We start from the raw sequence: 23,166 nt of genomic DNA, 5'->3' as shown, positions 1-23,166 counted from the left end.
CTTTCATGAAGAGTTGCATGCCACCACATAGGTGCTTGCTGAGTCGGTGTAGAGGCCGCCCGTCGCCACGCATGTGCCTGCCCAACTGGTTGAGCTAGCAGCTGCTTGGGGACGGCGGTGTAGTCTTAGCTGGCGCGGGCCTGGCAGTGGCCCCGCTGACGCCTTCGGCAAGGTACTTGCCGGGGACCCGGCAAGGGTCTTGCCGTTGGCGTTGCAGTCGGCCCCAACAAGGCGCTTGCCGGGGGTCTTGTGGATTCCCTCGGCCAGGATCCCGCCGAGGGTTGCCGTCTTCTGGTCCTCATCTGATCTCACATGTTTATGATCTTGACGAAGATCTGCATGCCGCCACAGAGGCGCCTCCCGAGACTTGGTTCCAATGTAGTTGGTTGGGTTGGAACCCGTGGGCTCAAGGGTGGCTCGCTCTGCTGGTGTTGGGCAAGATGCCCCGGCAAGGCTCTTGCCGGGGCTGCGGAGGTTGCCTCGGCAAGGATCTTGCCGAGGGAGTCCACCTTGCCCTCTTGCTCTCCTATGTTTCCGGTCTTGGCGTTGCCTTGGTTGTCTTGTGCTCTGTCTTCTATCCGGCTTCCCTCCTCTGCCCTGCTAAGTGTGCCCGCAGCGCGTGGCTCTGACTTCCCGTGCACAAGTAAAAGGGGTCAAAAGGAGAGCCCCTACTTTTGTACACCGACAGTGATTCTCCCGGTTTGGATGTCATCGAAGATTTGTTCAACGGGATGATCTCTTGAGATTCTTGCTCTAACTCGTGGAAACATTTGTTGGGTCGGGGTGGAACATCCTCCTCATCATCATCTTCTTCCTCATTGTTGCTGGCGTCGTCGTTCGCTTGTGGAGGTGGAGAAGGAGGTCGAGGTGGATCGTCTTGTTGTACTTGTTCATTTCCTTCGTCTTGATGTGTTCCACTTGTGGATGCCTCCAAGTCAACTTGTGGTTCACCTTGCTGTGAAGTTGAGGCCTCCACTTGAATGGATAAAGTACTCTCCTTCACCTCTGTTGGACGAATCTTGCCAATAGACAAGTCTTGAATTGCTTCCGATGGATCTTTGTCTCCTACATCAATTGGCAATTGCTCTACATGCGAGCCGTTAGATTCATCAAACTTCACATCTACCATCTCTTCAACCTTTTGAGTGAAATTGATGTAGACACGGTAAGTGTGAAAGTTTGAACCATAACCAAGTAGGAAAACTTCATGAGATTTAGGAGAAAATTTCAAACGACGATGCTTATCAAGAATGTAGCACTTTGAGTCGAATACTCGAAATTATCCAACTTGGGGTTTGTTACCGGTGTGTAGCTCGTATACCGTTTTTCCGAGAAGCTTGTGAAGATATAGTCGATTCGTAGCATGAAAAGCTGTCTCAACCGCTTCCGCCCAAAAGTGTCTTGGCATCTTGTATACATCAAGCATCATTCTCGACATCTCAATAAGTGTCCGGTTCTTCCTATCAACAACTCCATTTTGTCGAGGCGTGTACGTAGCGGAGAACCCATGTGAAATCCCCTCTTCGTCAAGAAAGGTATCCATATTTGCATTCTTGAACTACGTTCCATTGTCACTTCGAACCTTCTTGATCTTCACTTCAAATTGGTTTTGGGCTTTCCTAGCGAAGTTCTTGAAGATCTTTTGGACCTTACCAAGGCCATGTACTTACCCTTGGAGTTGTTGTCAGGACCCCGATTCCAAATCACACCGATCTAGCCTGTAACACCTCATATAACATTGCGGCCTCACGCACGGTACTCCCACGGGTGTCGCCTTACCATGGCCCGGGACCGTTTGCGCCTTTTGGCTCACGTATACGATAATGTCGCTAGCATCCATATGATAGAGAACCCGGGCCGACATGGCTAGTCGTGAACCCAAAGCGGCACTAACGTATGGGGACAGGCATACATGAATCAACATCGAACGTGTCGGTCAGCAGCGTGTGAGTCCGGGCTGTAGCACTGGGCTAACAGGACTCCGGGAACCCGGGCTGTAGCAGGCTAGGCAGGACTCCGGATGTCACCGCGTGACATTTCCCCGAAGGGACAGACACAGGAACGATATGATTCACATGCCGGCCAGTCAGGTGTCCAGAGCAGTAGTGCTGGGCTAGCAGGACTCCGGTGAACCGGGCTGTAGAGGACTACTATGGCTCAAGGAGGCACCAGACTACATTCCCCCATAAGAGAGGCTGCTAAAGATAAACAACTAGATTGTCGGATCCCACACATACCAAGCATTTCAAACATACACACAATATGCTCGATATGTGCAAATACAACATGGCATCACAACAAAACTCTACCACTCAAGTACTTTATTTAAAGGGCTCCGGAGAGCCTTACATAACTTGTTCATACAGATAGGGGTCACATGACCCGACACTCAAGTCATACAATCATACAAGCACATGCGGAAGCAAACTGTCTGGGTACAGACACTAGAAAGAAAGAAGGCTTGACGAAGCCTGTCTATCTACATAGGCCCTTCACAAGCCTAGATCACCACCTGGGTGGCGCGTCACTCGTCGTCGTCGAGTTCTACGTAGAACCCGTCAGAAGGGGCGGTGTTGTCGTCTGAAAACAGTAATTAAAGCAACATGAGTACAAAGGTACTCAGCAAGTCTTACAACAGATCCTACTATACATGTTCATTCTCAAGAAGGTAGTGGGGTTATTGCAGCAAGCCAGCTTTGACTCTTGGCTAAGCTATCCTAGGATACACCACTTGTGAAATAGTTTTCGCACACGAGTCCACTAATCACCATCTCAATACTCCACCGTGGATCCTCCCTCGTCATCCAACGAGAGGGCCATCCGCGGTACTCACACTTATCTTGAGGCTTTTAGTAGTATCCATTTACTTGTCTATGAAATGCATAAGCGACCAAGTAGTCCTTTACCGCGGACGCGACTATTCGAATAGTTTCATACCCTGCAGGGGTGTACTTCGTCACACACGCTCTCACCACTTATCGTCGCTACACGACGTGTACTCGGCAACCTTCAAGCGGAAGCCCAACGTGGGTGTTAGCCACAGCCTACCTAAACACTCGAGTCTCTAGTCCAGGTTTATCGCCTATTTAGGTTCCATCCGCAGGGAGTCCGGCCGAGGTTTCCACATACGGCCCCAAACGATGTGTGCAGGGTTCCCGGACACCAAACGGGCGACTCGGTACACCGTGCCACGAGCCTACCGCATCACAGCCCACCCCTTGGTCAGCGCTGTCCACGGCCTCCAGCTTACTACAAACACCAGAAACTACGTGCAACTCCTGGACAGAGGACAAGGGTGAATAAGAAGCCGAGGGGGTCCATTGGTTTCGGGCCCAATGTGTGGTAGTAGCTGAATCTTAAATCATGCATACAGATCTCAGTTCTTAGGGACGGTCTCAATGAAACAACCCACCATGTACTCCTACATGGCCTCCCATCGATACCTTTACCAAATCGTATTCAACACTTTACTCCCTTTACAGACACACACACTTTCACTCTAGTTCATCACCCTGATGAGCCAGACCTGACACAACTCTAAGCATAGCAAGCATAGCATTGTAGGAACACACAACATGGCTCAATCAACTCCTACACATGCTAGTGGGTTTCATCTAGTTACTGTGGCAATGACAGGTCATGCAAAGGAAAGTGGGTTCAACTACCGCAACACACAGCAGTTTGAATCGCGTTGTCTTAATGCAGTAAACGAGAGCAGAAGCGAGAAGATGGGTTTGTATCGAAATGATCAATGGGTTGCTTGCCTGACGGAGTGGTGGTGGGATACTGCCCTTCAGTTGGATACTCGTGAATATCCTCGGAGGCAGGACCTACCACGATGAGCATACCGAAGCACAATCAACACCAAGCAAGTGCAACAGTATGATGCATGCATGAGACATGGCAAGATGGATGTGTTGGGCTAATGCAACTAAGACCAGATGGGTTTGGACTAATTTGAATCAAAGATTCAAATTCCAAGTTCATAAATGGCCCATATTAATGCTTTATCTTGTTCTGTATAAAACAGTAGGTTAACTTGCTTAATCATGCATGAAACCAGTACAGATGGATGGAATGGATTTTCCTGATCATTTTCATATATAAATCTTTTCATTCTGAGCTATAGATTATTTTCTATGATTTTTTGAAGTTTGTGATAATTTCTGGAATTTCCAATATAAGAATAATTCCAGTAAATGCTTTACTGCGTCAGCCTGACGTCAGTGTGACGTCAGCAAGTCAACGGGGTCGTCCAGGTCAAACCTGACGTGTGGGTCCCCTGTGTCAGTGTCACTGTTAGGTAATTAGTTATTTAGAATTAGTTTTAACTCTAACCCAGATTTATTTAGCAGGCGGGCCCCACTTGTCAGTGACCCTGGGGGGTCAACCCGTGGTCAAACCATGCTGACTCGCCGGCGTTTAGCCGCCGGCGACGTCCAGACGCGGCGCTGGAGTGCGGGTTCCCTCCTCCGGCGACCAAAAGGACGGCGGAGAGTACCTACGTGTAGCTGGGGGCGAGCCGCGTCGACTGGTGGTGGTAGTGGAGCTCGGGGTCGCCGGAATCTACGCCGGCAACGAGCCGTACGGCTGCCGGGGTATGGGCGTGGTTGAAACCGTAGCTAGAGAGCACGGCGAGGAACGTGCGAGGGTGCTACGGGTTCCTGGCGTTGCGGTGAAGCTAATGGCTACGGTGGTGTGGCCGTTGGATGGCCGGAGCCTCGTCGGCGACGAGCTCGTGCGGCGGCGCGTACGGGTGAGCTTCGTGCGGTGGCTACAGAGCTCGAGAGAGAGAGAGAGGAGAGGATGGGAAGGTGGCCATGCTCACGGCGGTTGCGACGGAGCAGGCGGCGAGGTCGGAGACGAGCTGTAGCAGTGGCGACGGCGGAGGGGATCTCCGACGGTGAGCGGCGAAGGCGAGGTCGGTGGCGGAGCTTCGGGGCAACCGAGCGCTCGGGGCTCGGCTTGCTCGAAGGAGTGGGCGACGGCGGTGCTGTAGGACACGGTGGTACGGCGCGAGGTCGACGGTGGGCGCGGCTACTCCGGTGAGGTGGCTGCGGCGGCGTCGGCCATGGTGGGAAGAAGGCGAGGGAGAGGCGATGGGGGAGAATGGCAATGTCCAGGGGCTCGGGGCGCGTCGAGGGAGGTCGGCCAGCTCATCCGCGGCGAGGGCGACAAGCAGGTGGCACGGTGGCGAGCTCGCGCTCGCCGGCGTCACCTCTCTGCCTGCTCTGGCGAGAGCAGGCAGCTGACTGGCGCGGGCCAGCACAGTGCTGGGCCGCCAGGTGGGCTGCCAGGTAAGTTTCTCTGCCTTCTATTCTTTTCTCTTTTTATTTATTTCTGTACTGTGTTTTGAAATAGTAAAAATACTATTTCATTTGGAAAAATCCTGGAAATATTCTGGGGCACCTTTGAGATTATTCCCAACAGCCTAAAAATACCTTCAAGATTATTTGGGCATTTGAAAATATTTATAGCATTTAAAATGCCCAAATGCAAATACTTATGGCTTGTGCAAAAATCCAAGATGGCCTCCAAAAATATGAAACCATTTTTGGCAGAGGTTTTAGCCAAGACCAAAGGTGGTGAACATTTATGGAGGGCATTTCAGGTTCATTGAAAAGAATTTTAGTAAACCCTAGTTGTTCCAGGGGGGTGCTGGGGGTTTCTGGCATCCCCATTTCAGGTTTCTGTGAAATGTAGACATGATGCAACACTCTAATGCATGAACTAACTAGGATGTGACAACTCACCCCCACTCAAAAGAATCTCGTCCCGAGATTTAGGATCCGTTGGAAAGAAGGTGGGGTACTCAAGTCGAAGACGATCCTCCCTTTCCCAGGTAGCTTCTTTCTCGGAATGGTGTGACCATTGAACTTTGAGAAACTTGATGTTTTGGCGTCGAGTGGTACGCTCGGCTTGATCAAGGATGCGAACGGGATATTCCCGATATGTGAGATTATCTTGGAGATCAAGCGTTTCGTGGTCCACTCCACGGATAGGATCCGAGAAGCAACACCTGAGTTGAGATACGTGGAACACATCATGAACCTTGGAACGATGCGGAGGTAGTTCCAATTGGTAGGCAACTTCTCCTCGCTTGGCAAGAATGCGAAAGGGTCCAATGTAGCGAGGGGCCAATTTGCCTTTGATACCGAATCGATGGGTTCCCTTTAAAGGAGTCACCCGAAGGTAAGCCTTCTCGTCAACCTCAAAAGTCATAGCCTTATGTTTGCGATCATAATGGCTCTTTTGGCGAGATTGGGCTGTTTTCAATTTCTCACGAATAATGCGAACCTGCTCTTCTGCTTCCTGGATCATATCCGGGCCAAAGAGTTGTCTTTCCCCGGTTTCTGACCAGTTAAGAGGCGTTCGACATTTTCGTCCATAGAGAACCTCGAAAGGGGCTTTGCCCAAGCTGGCTTGATAACTATTGTTATAAGCGAACTCGGCGAATGGGAGGCATTTCTCCCAATCCATGCCGAAAGAGATGACAGAAGCTCGGAGCATATCCTCCAGAATTTGATTAACTCGTTCTACCTGACCACTTGATTGAGGGTGAAAGGCGGTGCTAAAAGAGAGACGAGTTCCCATGGAATTTTGGAAACTTTCCCAAAATCGAGAGGTGAAGAGACTTCCACGGTCTGAGTTAATTTCCAATGGAACACCATGAAGAGACACTATTCGGGAGATGTACAAGTCTGCTAGCTGGGTAGCGGTTATACTCTCACGAACAGGTAGGAAGTGGGCTACTTTGGAAAGACGATCGACAACAACGAAGATAGCATTATTCCCTCTCTTGGTCATGGGAAACCCGGTAATGAAATCCATACCGATTTTATCCCATTTCCATTCAGGAATAGCCAGAGGCTGAAGGGTGCCAGCAGGTCATTGATGCTCTGCTTTAACACGTCGGCAGACGTCGCAGTTAGCAATGTATTGAGCAATTTCTCTCTTCATCCTAGTCCACCAAAACCTCTGGCGTAGGTCTTGATACATTTTAGTACTACCGGGATGAATGGTGAGAGGAGATTCATGAGCTTCCTTAAGGATCAATCGCCTCAGGTTGCGTACCTTGGGAACCACTAGATGGTCTCCAAAGAACACGACACCTAGGTCATCAACGGAGAAACAATCCGCAACTCCTTTCTTGATGTTCCTCTTAATACGGGAGATCCCCAGATCTACCTTCTGAGCTTTGATGATCTGATCCGTAAGGGTAGGTTTCGCCACCAGGGTGGATAGAAATCCTTGAGGAACAATGTGAAGGTTAAGCTTGCAGAATTCCTCGTGGAGAAGTGGTTGGCTTTGTTGTAACATCAAGTTGTTACAGTAGGATTTACGGCTTAGCGCATCAGCCATGACATTGGCTTTGCCCGGGGTGTAAGTTATTTCTAAGTCGTAGTCTGAGATCAACTCGACCCAACGTCTTTGCCTGAGATTCAGATCCGGTTGGGTGAAGATGTATTTCAGACTCTGGTGGTCGGTGAAAATCTCGCAACGATTACCGAGAAGGTAATGTCGCCATGTTTTGAGTGCATGGACTACGGCTGCAAGCTCTAGATCATGTGTGGGATAATTATCCTCATGTGGACACAACTGTCAGGAAGCGTAGGCAATCACATGACGGTCTTGCATGAGTATGCAACCTAGTCCTTGTCGCGAGGCGTCGCAATAGATAACAAAGTCCTTAGAAAAATCTGGTGGTACGAGTACGGGGGCAGATGTCAGGCGTCTTTTCAGTTCCTGAAAGCTGAACTCGCACTGTGGGGTCCACTCGAACTTTTTATCTTTCTTGAGGAGTTCGGTTAGAGGTTTAGCAACCTTGGAAAAGTTCTCGACGAAGCGACGGCAGTAGCTCGCTAAGCCAAGGAAACTCCAAACTTGTTTAACCGTTTCAGGGGGAGTCCAGTCAAGGATGGCTTGAACTCGCTCGGGATTGACAGCAATACCTTTACCAGAGATCACGTGGCCTAGGTAGGTCACTTCTGGCAACCAGAATTCACACTTGGAGAATTTAGCATAAAGGCGATGCTCTCGAAGTTTCGTTAGTACTAGCCTTAGATGCTCGGCATGTTCTGCCTCGTTCTTGGAGTAGATGAGTATATCATCGAGGTATACTACGACGAATTTATCCAAATACTCCATGAAGATTGAGTTCATTAACCGAGAGAAGGTGGCTGGAGCATTGGTTAACCCGAAGGACATGACTGTATACTCGTATTGGCCATAACGAGTAACAAAGGCCGTTTTAGGAATGTCCCCGTTCTTGATTTTGATTTGATGGTAGCCCAACCTCAAATCCATTTTAGAGAAGACTGAGGATCCAGCGAGCTGATCATACAGGTCGTTGATCCTGGGAAGCGGATACTTGTTCTTGATTGTGACTAGGTTGACAGGTCGGTAATCTACAACCATCCGATCCGTACCATCCTTCTTCTTGATGAAGAGGACGGGGCAAGCCCACGGAGAAGAACTAGGACGGATGAAACCCTTTTTCAAGGACTCATCGAGTTGTTTCTTAAGCTCGGCTAGCTCTAGGGGTGCCATCTTATAGGGTCTTCTAGAGATTGGGACGGTTCCTGGAACGAGGTCTATCACGAACTCAACATCCCTGTCAGGTGGGATACCTGGCAGTTCTTCAGGGAAGACATCCGGGAAGTCACGGACTACCGGCACATCTTCGAGGTCTGGAAGAGGGTTGGCATTTAATGAGTAGAGCTGACGCTTAGACACTCGGGTCAAAACATTGACTGTCTTGCCCGACGGATGGGTAAGTTGAACAGTGCTAGTAGAGCAATCAATTTTAGGATAATGGGCTGACATCCAGTCCATACCCAAGATGATGTTTATGTCCGAGGACTTGAGAGCTATTAGTGATGCAAGGAAGACCAGTCTGTCAACAAGAATTTCATTGCCATGGCTTATCTTAGAGGTTTGCCACTTAGAACCAGGGGTTTGGATTACCATGGAAGTGGGCATGTCGCAGAATGTGGTGTTGTGTAATCGAGCATAGCTCTCAGAGATAAATGAATGAGATGCTCCAGTATCGAAAAGAACAGTTGCCGGATGGCAATTAACAAGGAGCGTACCAAGGACGACGTTGGGATCCTCATGAGTTTCTTCAGCTGAAACATAGTTGACATGGCCACGTGCAGTGGTGGCTGGCTTGGCGTAGTAAGTCTTTCCTGCTGGCTTACCACGGCCAACGGACTGTCCAGGTTGATTGAGGTTGTTTCGGGGGCACTCGCGCAGATAGTGACCCGTTTCTCCACACTTGAAGCATGTCACAATATTGGGGCGTGGAGCAGCATTAGCAGCGGGGCCACCATAAACCTTGGGCGGTGCATGCTGCTGGTTGGGGCGAGGCGCCTCGAAGGATGGCCTCGGAGTGAACCTGGGTGGCAGAGCAGTATTTGGAATCCAGACCCGGCGCTTCTGGGATCCGGAGCCAGATGAGGAACCAAAATCACGAGAGTGCTTGTGTGTAGCGTCATAGTCAGTTTGTCCTGTCTCGGCACTGATGGCCTTATTGACCAACTTCTGGAAAGAGGTGCACTCATGCAGACGGAGATCACGGCGAAGCTCAGGGCTAAGTCCCTTGCGGAACCTTGCCTGCTTCTTGGCGTCGGTGGATACCTCTTCAGGAGCATAGCGTGCTAGATTTCCAAACTCACGGCTGTATGCATCCACGGTCAGTCTGCCTTGGGTGAAGTTGCAGAATTCCTCCCGCTTACGATCCATGAGACCCTCCGGAATGTGATGCTCACGGAAAGCCTCACTGAATTCAGCCCAAGTAGTGATTTGGCCAGCTGGGCGCATAGCCTCAAAGTTCTCCCACCAAAGGCTAGCAGGGCCTTCGAGGTGATAGGCAGCGTAGGTAACCTTATCAGCTTCGGCTACGTTGGCAGAACGTAGCTTATGGGTGATGCTGCGAAGCCAATCATCCGCATCAAGGGGCTCGACGGAGTGGTTGAACCGGTGGGTACAGCTTGATAAAGTCATTGATGGACACCAGGTCGTTCCTCTGGTGACATGTAGTATTCTGCTCAATTCGCTCTAGCAAGCGGTTAGTATCACGCTTGTTTCTTTCTGCCTCCAGCATAACTTCGGCTAGTGAAGGCGGTTGGGGCATATCCTCCGCCCTGGCTGCATTGGCTTCATCCTGCGCCTGGACAGCAGGGTTGTTGCGGGTGTTAACCATCCTAGGAGAAACAAAGCAGCGGTTTAGACGAGGATGGCTAAATCTTGATAGGGAAAAGCGGAATGTAATGGATAACACGGAATGCAGAGATGACCATCAGTATGACATGGTAGCATAGCTACATACATACACCAACGGTCATACACGCCATACATAGTTTAGTACAAGCCCAGGCTAAGGTACAACTACGATGAAAGACGATACATCTCATCAGAGGCATTCCAAGCTCCTATACATTATTTTTTCTACACCTCCGGAACGTGATACACACCAAGTCGTATCCCACAAGACACGCAGGACTGTGGAGATTACAACTGTTACGTTACTAGTAGAACTACTACCAACTCAGACGTCCCCGTAGTAATCCTCATAGAAGTCACCACCATGTCCTGGAAGCTGAACATGATCATCCGGAAACACACGGTCCTGTGGAGCCTGCGGTCCATAGGGACTCGGGTGTGGCCTTGGTCCAACAAACGGTGGCAGACGGGGTCCACGAGGAGGGTGATGCCTCCTACATCACGCCATTCCATACATTCTGGCAGACCAGATCGCACGGGGTATATGTCCCTCATGTCCATAAACCCAGCTTGCACGGCAGGTGCAAACCGTGTTAGGGTGGCCCAGTGATCAGCACGAGCATTAAAGAGCTCCATTTGCAAGGCACGATTCTCACGGTCCTTGTCCTCAAGCATCTCGGTGGTGGTACGGAGTAGTGAGCCCTCATGGGTAGAATCACAGTAAGTGGCCTGATAGTACCCCTGTGCCCCAGGGAGTGCTGCTGGCATATAGCAGAAGTCGGTGTTCTGAAGCAAGGCAGTTCTGGCTCGCATGATAGTCATCATTGAGTAAGCTGCGTCCTGCACGGACATCTCGACAGTAACCCCAAGTCCATAAGAGCAATGGAGGGGTTCAGTGGCTCCAGGGTAGGATGGGTAAATCCTGACGGTGCAAAGATATTGACTTTGATTAAAGTCTCGGAACTGCTCCTCGACGGTATACTCGGGATACCAACGATAGCCTGTCTCAACCATCACTCGGACCAACATGGCCGTGTGACCAGGTACGCCGATGCACCGGGTCAGACGAACCACTTGGTTCTGGGAACGGGTGGCCATCTGAAAGCACGAAATAATGCAAGGCATTAGTATTTCTAGGAGAATTCGGACAGCATAACGGCTGTAAATGCTCGAAAAAGGATTTGAGACATTCGCAACAGTTTGCAATACCACTCAACAACATCATGTCAAGGTTCTGGCTCAACCGACAACATACCAAGGTAATAGAAACTGAACCGAAGCATGGAACCAACAATCCTATAAATTACTACGGACTAGTAACACGTGAACCTGATAGAGAGGAGAGAGCCTAGTCCTTAACCCGCGTAGAATGAGAAGAGTATGACTCAGATCAGAGGGCATGAGGTAAAGGAGTAAAAGCACCTTACGTTCCCTCCCACAATCAATTCCCCTACATATAACTAAAGCATTTCTAGACTCGACATCGACCAGTTTGGCTTATCGCACCTACAGGCAGTCCGGCTCTGATGCCAACGCTGTCAGGACCCCGATTCCAAATCACACCGATCTAGCCTGTAACACCTCATATAACATTGCGGCCTCACGCACGGTACTCCCACGGGTGTCGCCTTACCATGGCCCGGGACCGTTTGCACCTTTTGGCTCACGTATACGATAATTTCGCTAGCATCCATATGACAGAGAACCCGGGCCGACATGGCTAGTCGTGAACCCAAAGCGGCACTAACGTATGGGGACAGGCATACATGAATCAACATCGAACGTGTCGGTCAGCAGCGTGTGACTCCGGGAACCCGGGCTGTAGCAGGCTAGGCAGGACTCCGGATGTCACCGCGTGACATTTCCCCGAAGGGACAGACACAGGAACGATATGATTCACATGCCAGCCAGTCAGGTGTCCAGAGCAGTAGTGCTGGGCTAGCAGGACTCCGGTGAACCGGGCTGTAGCGGACTACTATGGCTCAAGGAGGCACCAGACTACATTTCCCCATAAGAGAGGCTGCTAAAGATAAACAACTAGATTGTCGGATCCCACACATACCAAGCATTTCAAACATACACACAATATGCTCGATATGTGCAAATACAACATGGCATCACAACAAAACTCTACAACTCAAGTACTTTATTTAAAGGGCTCCGGAGAGCCTTACATAACTTGTTCATACAGATAGGGGTCACATGACCCGACACTCAAGTCATACAATCATACAAGCACATGCGGAAGCAAACTGTCTGGGTACAGACACTAGAAAGAAAGAAGGCTTGACGAAGCCTGTCTATCTACATAGGCCCTTCACAAGCCTAGATCACCACCTGGGTGGCGCGTCACTCGTCGTCGTCGAGTTCTACGTAGAACCCGTCAGAAGGGGCGGTGTTGTCGTCTGAAAACAGTAATTAAAGCAACATGAGTACAAAGGTACTCACCAAGTCTTACAACAGATCCTACTATACATGTTCATTCTCAAGAAGGTAGTGGGGTTATTGCAGCAAGCCAGCTTTGACTCTTGGCTAAGCTATCCTACGATACACCACTTGTGAAATAGTTTTCGCACACGAGTCCACTAATCACCATCTCAATACTCCACCGTGGATCCTCCCTCGTCATCCAACGAGAGGGCCATCCGCGGTACTCACACTTATCTTGAGGCTTTTAGTAGTATCCATTTACTTGTCTATGAAATGCATAAGCGACCAGGTAGTCCTTTACCGCGGACGCGGCTATTCGAATAGTTTCATACCCTGCAGGGGTGTACTTCGTCACACACGCTCTCACCACTTATCGTCGCTACACGACGTGTACTCGGCAACCTTCAAGCGGAAGCCCAACGTGGGTGTCGGCCACAGCCTACCTAAACACTCGAGTCTCTAGTCCAGGTTTATCGCCTATTTAGGTTCCATCCGCAGGGAGTCCGGCCGAGGTTTCCACATACGGCCCCAAACGATGTGTGCAGGGTTCCCGGACACCAAACGGGCGACTCGGTACACCGTGCCACGAGCCTACCGCATCACAGCCCACCCCTTGGTCAGCGCTGTCCACGGCCTCCAGCTTACTACAAACACCAGAAACTACGTGCAACTCCTGGACAGAGGACAAGGGTGAATAAGAAGCCGAGGGGGTCCATTGGTTTCGGGCCCAATGTGTGGTAGTAGCTGAATCTTAAATCATGCATACAGATCTCAGTTCTTAGGGACGGTCTCAATGAAACAACCCACCATGTACTCCTACATGGCCTCCCATCGATACCTTTACCAAATCGTATTCAACACTTTACTCCCTTTACCGACACACACACTTTCACTCTAGTTCATCACCCTGATGAGCCAGACCTGACACAACTCTAAGCATAGCAAGCATAGCATTGTAGGAACACACAACATGGCTCAATCAACTCCTACACATGCTAGTGGGTTTCATCTAGTTACTGTGGCAATGATAGGTCATGCAAAGGAAAGTGGGTTCAACTACCGCAACACACAGCAGTTTGAATCGCGTTGTCTTAATGCAGTAAACGAGAGCAGAAGCGAGAAGATGGGTTTGTATCGAAATGATCAATGGGTTGCTTGCCTGACGGAGTGGTGGTGGGATACTGCCCTTCAGTTGGATACTCGTGAATATCCTCGGAGGCAGGACCTACCACGATGAGCATACCGAAGCACAATCAACACCAAGCAAGTGCAACAGTATGATGCATGCATGAGACATGGCAAGATGGATGTGTTGGGCTAATGCAACTAAGACCAGATGGGTTTGGACTAATTTGAATCAAAGATTCAAATTCCAAGTTCATAAATGGCCCATATTAATGCTTTATCTTGTTCTGTATAAAACAGTAGGTTAACTTGCTTAATCATGCATGAAACCAGTACAGACGGATGGAATGGATTTTTCTGATCATTTTTCATATATAAATCTTTTCATTCTGAGCTATAGATTATTTTCTATGATTTTTTGAAGTTTGTGATAATTTCTGGAATTTCCAATATAAGAATAATTCCAGTAAATGCTTTACTGCGTCAGCCTGACGTCAGTGTGACGTCAGCAAGTCAACGGGGTCGTCCAGGTCAAACCTGACGTGTGGGTCCCCTGTGTCAGTGTCACTGTTAGGTAATTAGTTATTTAGAATTAGTTTTAACTCTAACCCAGATTTATTTAGCAGGCGGGCCCCACTTGTCAGTGACCCTGGGGGGTCAACCCGTGGTCAAACCACGCTGACTCGCCGGCGTTTAGCCGCCGGCGACGTCCAGACACGGCGGTGGAGTGCGGGTTCCCTCCTCCGGCGACCAAAAGGACGGCGGAGAGTACCTACGTGTAGCTGGGGGCGAGCCGCGTCGACTGGTGGTGGTAGTGGAGCTCGGGGTCGCCGGAATCGATGCCGGTGACGAGCCGTGCGGCTGCCGGGGTACGGGCGTGGTTGAAACCGTAGCTAGAGAGCACGGCGAGGAACGTGCGAGGGTGCTATGGGTTCCTGGCGTTGCGGTGAAGCTAATGGCTACGGTGGTGTGGCCGTTGGATGGCCGGAGCCTCGTCGGGGACGAGCTCGTGCGGCGGAGCGTACGGGTGAGCTTCGTGCGGTGGCTACAGAGCTCGAGAGAGAGAGAGGAGAGGATGGGAAGGTGGCCATGCTCACGGCGGTTGCGACGGAGCAGGCGGCGAGGTCGGAGACGAGCTGTAGCAGTGGCGACGGCGGAGGGGATCTCCGACGGTGAGCGGCGAAGGCGAGGTCGGTGGCGGAGCTTCGGGGCAACCGAGCGCTCGGGGCTCGGCTTGCTCGAAGGAGTGGGCGACGGCGGTGCTGTAGGACACGGTGGTACGGCGCGAGGTCGACGGTGGGCGCGGCTACTCCGGTGAGGTGGCTGCGGCGGCGTCGGCCATGGTGGGAAGAAGGCGAGGGAGAGGCGATGGGGGAGAATGGCGATGTCCAGGGGCTCGGGGCGCGTCGAGGGAGGTCGGCCAGCTCATCCGCGGCGAGGGCGGCAAGCAGGTGGCGCGGTGGCGAGCTCGCGCTCGCCGGCGTCACCTCTCTGCCTGCTCTGGCGAGAGCAGGCAGCTGACTGGCGCGGGCCAGCACAGTGCTGGGCCGCCAGGTGGGCTGCCAGGTAAGTTTCTCTGCCTTCTATTCTTTTCTCTTTTTATTTATTTCTGTACTGTGTTTTGAAATAGTAAAAATACTATTTCATTTGGAAAAATCCTGGAAATATTCTGGGGCACCTTTGAGATTATTCCCAACAGCCTAAAAATACCTTCAAGATTATTTGGGCATTTGAAAATATTTATAGCATTTAAAATGCCTAAATGCAAATACTTATGGCTTGTGCAAAAATCCAAGATGGCGTCCAAAAATATGAAACCATTTTTGGCAGAGGTTTTAGCCAAGACCAAAGGTGGTGAACATTTATGGAGGGCATTTCAGGTTCATTGAAAAGAATTTTAGTAAACCCTAGTTGTTCCAGGGGGGTGCTGGGGGTTTCTGGCATCCCCATTTCAGGTTTCTGTGAAATGTAGACATGATGCAACACTCTAATGCATGAACTAACTAGGATGTGACAGTTGTCTCCAAAAGTGACATACTTGTGTGGACCATCATTCTTAGCAAGCTCGCGGAACATATCTTTATCTCCTATCATGTGATCGGTACATCCACTATCAAGAATCCACTCTTTTCTTCCGGCCATATATCTAGTCACGAAGATTAGCCATAAGACCAAAATGCCTCATAGATTCTTCAAGCAGTATCACTATCTTCGTATTCATCATAATAACCATGCCCAACATCATCAATATGATCATCACCTAGGTCGAGTGATTTGTTAGATTTATGACCATGACAATGTTCAAGTTTATGAATTCTAATTGACTCTGAAATGATGCTACTAATGACCCCAACATTTCCTTTGGCACTGATGTTGCTTGAAGCTATGTAGGCATTTCCCCAAAGAGGAAGGGATGATGCAGCATAGCGGCGGTAGGTATTTCCCTTAGATATGTAACCAAGGTTATCGAACTAGTAGGAGAACCAAGCAACACAACGTAAATAGCCCCTGCACACAGATAACAAATCCTCGCACCCCGACGTGTTAAAGAGGTTGTCAATCCCTTCCGGGGTACGACGCCTCAAGATAGGCAAACGGAAGTGAGATAAATTGTACTAGATTGATAGATCGAACGCCAAATAAAATAAATAGAAATAAAACACAGCAAGGTATTTTTGTATTTTTGGTTTAATAGATCTGAAAATAAATGCAAGAGAAAATTAGATCGCAAAGGCAAATATATGAGAAAGAGACCCGGGGGCCGTAGGTTTCGCTAGTGGCTTCTCTCAAGAAAAATAGCAAACGGTGGGTAAACAAATTACTGTAGGGCAATTGATAGAACTTCGAATAATCATGATGATATCGAGTCAATGATCATTATATAGGCATCACGTCCAAGATTAGTAGACCGACTCCTTCCTGCATCTACTACTATTACTCCACACATCGACCGCTATCCAGCATGCATCTAGTGTATTAAGTTCATGGAAAAACGAAGTAATGCAATAAGAACGATGACATGATGTAGACAAGATCTATCTATGTAGAGATAGACCCCATCATTTTATCCTTAGTAGCAACGATACACACGTGTCATTTCCCCTTCCGTCACTGGGATCAAGCGCCGTAAGATTGAACCCACTACAAAGCACCTCTTCCCATTGCAAGATAAATAGATCAAGTTGGCCAAACAAAACCCAAATATTGGAGAAGAAATACGAGGCTATAAGCAATCATGCATATAAGATACCAAAGAAAATCAAATAACTTTCATGGATATAAAAAGATATAACGGATCATAAACTCAAAGTTCATCGGATCCCAACAAAAACACCGCAAAAGAGTTACATCACATGGATCTCCAAGAGACCATTGTATTGAGAATTCAGCGAGAGAGAGAAAGCCATCTAGCTACTAACTACGGACCCGAAGGTCTACAAAGAACTACTCACGCATCATCGGAGAGGCACCAATGGAGGTGGTGAACCCCATCCGAGATGGTGCCTAGATTGGATCTGGTGGTTCTGGACTCTGCGGCAGCTGGATGAATATTTCATCGACTCCCCTAGGGTTTCTGGAATATTGGGGTATTTATAGAGCAAAGAGGCGGTTCGGGGGGCACCCGAGGTGGGCACAACTCACCAGGGCGCGCCTGGGCCTCCTGGCGCACCCTTGTGGGTTGTGCCCCCCTCGGGGCAACACCCCTGGCGCAGCCAGGGCCCATTACGTTCCTTCTGGTCCAAAAAATTTCTCCGTGCAGTTTCATTGCATTTGGACTCCGTCTGATATTGATTTCCTGCGATGTAAAAAACATGCAGAAAACAACAACTGGCACTTGGCACTATGTCAATAGGTTATTACCAAAAAATGATATAAAATGACTATAAAATGATTATAAAACATCCAAGATTGATAATATAATAGCATGGAACAATCAAAAATTATAGATACATTGGAGACGTATCGGCTTCCCCAAGCTTAACTCATACTCGTCCTCGAGTAGGTAAGTGATAAAAACAGATTTTTTGATGTGGAATGCTGCCTAACATGTCATATCATATTCTTTTCTTTATAGCATGGACAATTGGACTTTTATGTAATTCAAAGCAATAGTGTAGTTTTGACATAATAATTTAGATACTCAAGCATATCAACAAGCCACCATGGCTTTCGAAAAATCAACGCTAAAATAAGTTATCCCTAGCCCATCATGCTCAAACATTGATCCATTCATGAAGCACACTCGAATATTAACTACATCCAATACTTAAGTACGACCATATTGCCTCCTAGTTGGTGCTTTCATAAGAGAAGATGGAGACTCAAATTCAAAAATAAAAATTGCATAAAGTAAAAGAAAGGCCCTTCGCAGAGGGAAGTAGGGATTTGTAGAGGTGCCAGAGCTCAAAGCGAAAAATAGAGATAAAAACATTTTGGGAGGTGTATCCATCCCACCAACAAAAATGACTTAGAGTTCCCAACACTTTCCATGCTAGATATATCATAGCCGGTTCCCAAACAAAAAATAAAGTTTATTCCTTTTTCCACCATACTTTCACTTTCCATGGCTAGCCGTATCCATGGTTGCCCTCCCTACCAACACTTTCCAAGGAATTTATTATTTGACAACATAAAGTAAATTCATTTTTGCATTTCGGGACTGGGCATCCCTAAAACCTTTGCCTTACTCTCGTGCAATGACAAGCGAATAAACACTCATCGTGAGAATAACACATCCAGCATGGAAAATATTAGCCACCCCTCACCGCTCCGTGAGCGAAACAAACACACAAAAGAGAAGTTTATTTTGAAAATTAGAGAAGGCACATGCAAATTTGCTTAGAACGGCAAAAGAATACCGCATATAGGTAGATATAGTGGACTCGTGTGGCAAAATTGGTTTAAAGGATTTTGGATGCACAAGTAGAGATCATACTTGGTGCAAAATGAAGGCTAGCAAAAGATTGAGAAGCGAACAACCAAGAAACGAATAATCTCATAAGCAATCATTAAGCATAATTAACACTGAATAATGCACCACAAGTAGGATATAATTTCATTGCATGACTATTGACTTGCGTGCTTGCATAGGGAATCACAAACCTTAACACCAATATTCTTACTAAAGCATAATTATTCATCAACATAACTCACATATCACATCATCATATCTCAAAACTATTACTAAGAATCAAGTTTATTTTGTCCAATGATCTTCATGAAAGCTTTTATTATATCCTTCTTGGATATCTATCACTTTCTGACTAATTTTCATGTGTTGCTTTTCATAAGCTCAAACAAATATATGTGAAGATCAAGAGCATAATTTTTTCTTTCTCTCAAAATAATTTAAGTGAAGCAAGAGAGAATTTCTTCAAAATTTTACTAACTCTCAAATAAATCTAAGTGAAGAAAGAGAGCATTTCTTCAAAAATACTAAAGCACACCATGCTCAAAAAGATATAAGTGAAGTACTAGAGCAAGTCCATAGCTCATAAAAATTTAAGTGAAGCATAGAGAGCAATTCTAACAAGTCATGACATAATTTTGGCTCTCCCAAATAGGTGTGACCAGCAAGGATAGATGACTTAAAACACAAAATAAAACAAGCAAAGACTCATGTCATACAAGACGCTCCAAGCAAAACACATATCATGTGATGAATAAAAATATAGCTTCGAATAAAATACCGATGGTCGTTAGAAGAAAGAGGGGATGCCACTCGGGGGCATCCCCAAGCTTAGTTGGTTGCTCATTTTTGGATAATTGCTTGGGATGCCGGGGCATCCCCAAGCTTAGGCTCTTCTATCCTTCTTTCATCCATCGTAAGATAACCCAAAACTTGAAAACTTCAACCACACAAAACTCAACAAAACCTTCGTGAGATCCGTTAGTATAAGAAAGCAAACCAGTACTATAAGTATTGTACCAAACCAATTCATATTTTGTTTTTGCATTATATCTACTGTATTCCAACTTTTCTATGGCAAAAACTCATCAAAGAAAACCATAGAGCCATCAAAACAAGCACACAACGCAAAGAAAACAGAATCTGTCAAAACAGAACAGTCTGTAGCAATCTGACTTTTTCGAATACTTCTGTAACTCCAAAAATTCTGAAAAAAATAGGAAGACTAGGTTAATTTGTATATTAACCTTGTGCAAAGATAATCAGGGAAAAATCTCTTTCTGATAAAAAATTAGAATTGTTTTCGTGAGCGCAAAGTTTCTGCCTTTTTCAGCAAGATCAAACAACTATCACCCAAGAAGATCCTATCGGTTTTACATGGCACAAACACTAATTAAAACACAAAAAACACAATCATAACATTAGCATAATTGTGAAAACACTCAAGAATATAAATCAAAAGGCAAAAAAAATTGTTCATTGGGTTGCCTCCCAACAAGCGCTATAGTTTTACGCCCTTAGCTAGGCATAAAGCAAGGATCTAAGTTTTGTCATCTTTGGTTCGAGATCCATAAGATTCCCTCATGATTGATTCATAGTGTGGCTTAATTCTTGTTCTAGTAAAGTGTTCCATACCCTTCCTCAAAGGAAATTGGAACTTAATATTGCCTTCTTCCATATCAATCACGACACCGATAGTGCGTAAAAACGGTCTACCAAGAATAATTGGACAAGACAGATTGCAATCAATATCACGAACAATAAAATCTATGGGCACATAATTCCTATTTGCAAGAATAATAATATCATTAATTCTTCCCATAGGCTTTTTGTAGTAGAATCCGCCAAGTGCAAATTCAAAGAACAATCTTCAAGATTAGTAAGACCAAGCACATCACATAAAGATTTCGGAATTGTAGAAACACTAGCACCCAAGTCACACAAAGCAAAGCACTCATAATTTTTAATCTTGACTTTGATGGTAGGTTCCCATTCATCATGCAATTTTCTAGGAATTCAAACTTCCAATTCCAATTTTTCTTCAAAAGCTTTCATCATAGCATCAACAATATGTTTAGTAAAAGCTTTATTTTGTTCATAAGCACGGGGTGAATTTATCATGGATTGCAAAAAATAAATACAATCAATCAAAGAGCAACTATCATAATTAAAGTCTTTGTAATCCAAAAAAAGTGGGCACATCACTAGTTAAAGTTTTGACCTCTCCAAACCCACTTTTATCATTTTTCTCAACAAGATTTTCACCCTCCGAAATATTGGGACGCCTTCTACCTAAAGTTGGCTCTTCTCCAGTCCCATTTTCATCAATCTTAACTTTGCTAAACAAGGAATCAATAGAAGAAACACCAATCATTTTAAGATCTTCATCACTTTTACGAAAGAAATCACTAGAAAACGCTTTTTCAATAAATTCTCATTTAGCTCTAAGCATAGTAGTTCTTTTCTTACTTTCATCCATAGAAACATAAAGAGCTTTAATTGATTCATCAACCTTAGGCACAAAAAATTTCATCTTGAGATTTTCCACATCATGAGCAATTCTATCAACACTTCTAGACAAATCACCAATCTTACTCAACTTTTCTTCTATGGAAGTGTTGAAAACTTTTTGCGTATTGATAAATTCTTTAATATTATTCTCAATATCAGAGGTGTTACTATTATTATTATAAGATTGATTTCCATAGGAATTACCATAATTATTAGAGGAATTACTAGGAAAAGGCTTAGGATTAAAATTACCTCTATAAGCATTGTTATTGAAATTATTTCGAGAGTTAAAATTCACATCAACGGCATCACTATTTTGCTCAATCAAAGTAGACAAAGGCATATCATTAAAATCAATAGGAGCACTTTTGCTAGCAACCAATTTCATAAGAGCATCAATTTTTTCACTCAAAGAAGAAATTTCTTAAACAGAATTAACCTTTTTACTAGTAGGAGCTCTTTCGGTACGCCATTGTGAATAATTTGCCATGATATTATCAAGCAATTTGGTGGCTTCACCCAAAGTAATTTCCATGAAAGTACCTGATACGTCTCCAACGTATCTATAATTTTTTATTATTCCATGTTGTTTTATTATCAATCTTGGATGTTTTATAATCATTTTATATCTTTTTTGGTACTAACGTATTGACATAGTGCCAAGTGCCAGTTGCTATTGTTTCCATGTTTTTACATCGCAGGAAATCAATATCAGACGGAGTCCAAATGCAACGAAACTTCATGATGATTTTTTATGGACCAAAAGAAACAAGTTGGGCCCTGGTTGCACCTGGGGGGAGTCCCGAGGAGGGGACAACCCTCCAGGGTGCGCCAGGAGACCCAGGCGCGCCCTGGTGGGTTGTGCCCACATCGGGTGTCCCCCGGACCGCCTCTTTGCTCTATAAATACCCCAAAAATACCAGAACCCTAGAAGCATCGACGAAATATTCATCCAGCCGCCGTAGAGTCCAGAACCACTAGATCCAATCTAGACACCATCACGAGGGGTTCACCACTTCTATTGGTGCCTCTCCGATGATGCGTGAGTAGTTCCTTGTAGACCTTCGGGTCCGTAGTTAGTAGCTAGATGGCTTTCTCTCTCTCGCTGAATTCTCAATACAATGGTCTCTTGGAGATCCATATGATGTAACTCTTTTGCGGTGTGTTTGTTGGGATCTGATGAACTTCGAGTTTATGATCAGTTACATCTTTTTATATCCATGAAAGTTATTTGAGTTTCTTTGATCTCTTATATGCACGATCTCTTATAGCCTCACATTTCTTCTCCGATATTTGGGTTTTGTTTGGCCAACTTGATCTATTTATCTTGCAATGGGAAGAGGTGCCCGGTAGTGGGTTCGATCTTACGGTGCTTGATCCCAGTGACAGAAAGGGAACCGACACATATGTATCATTGCTACTAAGGATAAAAAGATGGGATCTATATCTACCGCCATAGATAAACTGATCTTGTCTACATCATGTCATCATTCTTATTGCATTACTCCATTTTTCCATGAACTTAATACACTAGATGCACGCTGGATAGCGGTCGATGTGTGGAGTAATAGTAGTAGATGCAGGCAGGAGTCGGTCTACTAATCTTGGATGTGATGCCTATGTAATGATCATTGCCTGGACATCGTCATAATTATTTGAAGTTCTATCAATTGCCCAACTGTAATTTTTTACCCACCGTTTGTTATCTTTCTCGAGAGAAGCCACTAGTGAAATCTACGCCCCCGGGTCTTCTTTCTCATATATTTGCTTTGCGATCTATTTTATTTGCACTTTTTATTCAGATCTATTAAACAAAAAATAAAAAAATACTTTGCTGCACTTTATTTTATTTGCGATCTATTTATTCAATATATTACAACTTTCTCCCGTCAACACGCAATTTCTGGCGCCGTTACCCAAAAGGTATTGACAACCCCTTTAACACGTCGGGTTGTGAGGTGTTGTTA

The sequence above is a fragment of the Aegilops tauschii genome, chromosome 1, assembly GCF_002575655.3.
Source record: "Aegilops tauschii subsp. strangulata cultivar AL8/78 chromosome 1, Aet v6.0, whole genome shotgun sequence".
In the NCBI taxonomy this organism is placed as follows: domain Eukaryota; kingdom Viridiplantae; phylum Streptophyta; class Magnoliopsida; order Poales; family Poaceae; genus Aegilops; species Aegilops tauschii.
Note: the sequence above shows the minus strand (reverse complement) of the source record.